Genomic DNA, 2,790 nt, shown 5'->3' on the forward strand with positions numbered 1-2,790 from the left:
TTTTTTGTCATATAATGTAAAATTCTCTATTGTTTTATCGGGAAAAATAGCACGGCCAGTTTTCGGACTGGTCATTCAAAAATAGTCAGCGTTTATCAAGTCAATGAAAAATAGCCACTATTTTGCTACAACAGAGACCGGTCCAGCATAATATACTGAAGTTCGGTGCACCTGTGTATGAACTTCCAGCATATTATGCTGGACCGGTATACTTTGCTGACTCCAGTATAATAAACTGGAGACTGGAGCACCGTTGCTCCAAACTCCAGTATATTATGTTGGACCGGTATATTATACTAGAGTTCCAGCATAATATACTGGAACTTGAGTATATCATGCTGGAGTATTTTTCCGGATTTTGAACATTATTTTCGTTGAGATTTATCTTTACATGAAAAGTGGCTAAATTTCGATTACTTTTGAAACTGTGGCTATTTTTGAACGACCACTTGTAAATCTGGCTATTTTTGAATTTCTCGCAGAATTAACCCAATAGCAGTCTACCCAACCGATCAAACTGAAAATAGCAAGTGAAGGTATAATATGTGCATAATTTATGTATTATATGTGTATAATTGTATATAATCAATGTATAATCTATGTATATGGCTAGAAAAAGTAACAATGAATATGGCCGGCTTTTTGAATAAAGATCCCATTAAGGTTTTCATGTTAAAATATCATGGTATAGCCAGTTTTCACACTGGTCAATGAAAAATAGCCAGCGTTTATCAAGTCAATGAAAAATAGCCACTATTTTGCTGCAACAGGGACCGGTTGGTCCAGTATAATATACGGGAGTTCTGGTGCATTTGTGTACGAACTCCAGCATATTATGCTGGACCGGTATACTTTGCTAACTCCTGTAAAATTTGCGAGAGACTGGAGCACCAGTGCTCCAAACTCCAGTATATTATACTGGACAATTGTACTTGCTGGAACTCCCGTAAAATTTTCGGGCGTATTTTTCCGGATTTTGAACAGTGTTTTCGCTCAGATTTAAAGTGGCTAAATTTTGATGACTTTTGAAACTTGGCTATTTTTCAACGACCAGTAGTAAATCTGGTTATTTTTGAATTTCTCGCGGTTTTCATTTCTGAGCCCAATAAGCATGAAAGCCTAGATCGTGCGGCAAACAAGGTACAACTAGAAACCCATTATGCTACACTAGTAACTTCAATGCCACACACCAAACATCTCCGATGTTTTCTATGTGGCAAAACGATGACGGTTGTTTATTATAAGGCTGTATTGTGGGACGGGTCGGGCCCGGGACCGGCCCGGGACCGCGTGCCAAACGGGCCAAACGGGCCGGTTCAAATGGGCCGGTCTCTAGCGGTCTAAAAGCCCATAGTGGGCCGGTCCTTACCAAAAAGTCCGCGAGCCCGGGACCGTTTAGCCCGGGACCGGTTCAACCGGGCCCAACGGCTATTTTTTTTAAAATTTTTTTTTTTTTTTTAAAAAGGGCCAACGGTCAGAATTTTAAAATGTAGCCGTTGGCCTGCATTTTTAGCCGTTTGGCACTTTCAAAAATAGCCATTTAGCCTCCAAACTTTATTTTAACCCCAAACTTTTTATAATTATACTTTTTCCCTATTCTCAACTATAAATACCCCCTCATTCTTTCATTTTTACTCACAAATTCATCAATCTCTCTCTAATTTTCTTCTATAATTGCTTACTTTAATATTTCAATTTCGTAAAAAATTCTGAAGTTGGTGAATTGAAGTATTCAAGTCTTCAACGGTATTCAATTTTCAAGAAGTTGTTCATCAATTCGGTAAACTCGTTCCAACTCTTAAGTTTTAATATTATAATTTTATTTGTTTTAGTTTGTATAATTATAATTAATATGACATTTTCTTTGAAAAAAATATTTGGTGGTAAGGGAAAATCTAAAATTGGTGAATCTAGTCTCCAAGATACTACTCTTCCCCCGGCTCCCCGACCCAGACCTGTTACCAGTCCTCCTCCACCTGTTATTCTTGATAGTGACAACACTTGTTTTCAATTTTTCGATAGTCAATTTTGCCATGATGTTGCACCAGGTCAACAATTAAATGAAGAAGTTATGAATGCTCTTTATCCTAATCAAACTATCTTTGAAAATGATGAGGAAAATGATGATTTTGATGAAACGCAACCGGATTTAGATGGTACACCTACTAGTCCTGTTAATAACCCAACTGATGCCTCGCCTGACCCTCCTGTAGTAACCCCTACTTTTAATAGACAACGTTCTAAACGCCCCGAAATATCACTTGTTTGGAACTTTTATACTCAACTAAGAGAACAAAATAAAGCTAAATGTAAAACTTGTGGGTCTTTGATGACTCATAAATATACTGGAGACCGTAGCGGTACGGGTACTTTGACTAGACACATATTGAAACACCCTAGAGATCAATCTAGATATTTACAAATGAAAGCTGCGCAAGAGGGGACAAGTGTAGATAGTACGGTTAACCCTAGTACAGAGTCAAATCTAGTTCAACCAGGAATTAACACTGTTACCGGTGACATTTTATATTACGATCCAAATAAAGATCGTGAAGAATTGGCAAAAATGGTTACTGTTATGTGCTTACCCTATAGTTTTCCTTCTAACCCTCATTTTGTGCATTATATTAGAAGAGTTTTTAATCCTACTTATAAAGGATGGCCTCGCGCAACCGTAAAGAGCGATATTTATAAATATAAACATGAATATGAACAATATTTGCGCTATTTATTTACTCATATAGATTGTCGCATTGCTATTACTACTGATATTGGTAGAAGCGGTAATGA

This window comes from Nicotiana attenuata, unplaced genomic scaffold (genome assembly GCF_001879085.1).
Source record: "Nicotiana attenuata strain UT unplaced genomic scaffold, NIATTr2, whole genome shotgun sequence".
Lineage (NCBI taxonomy): Eukaryota > Viridiplantae > Streptophyta > Magnoliopsida > Solanales > Solanaceae > Nicotiana > Nicotiana attenuata.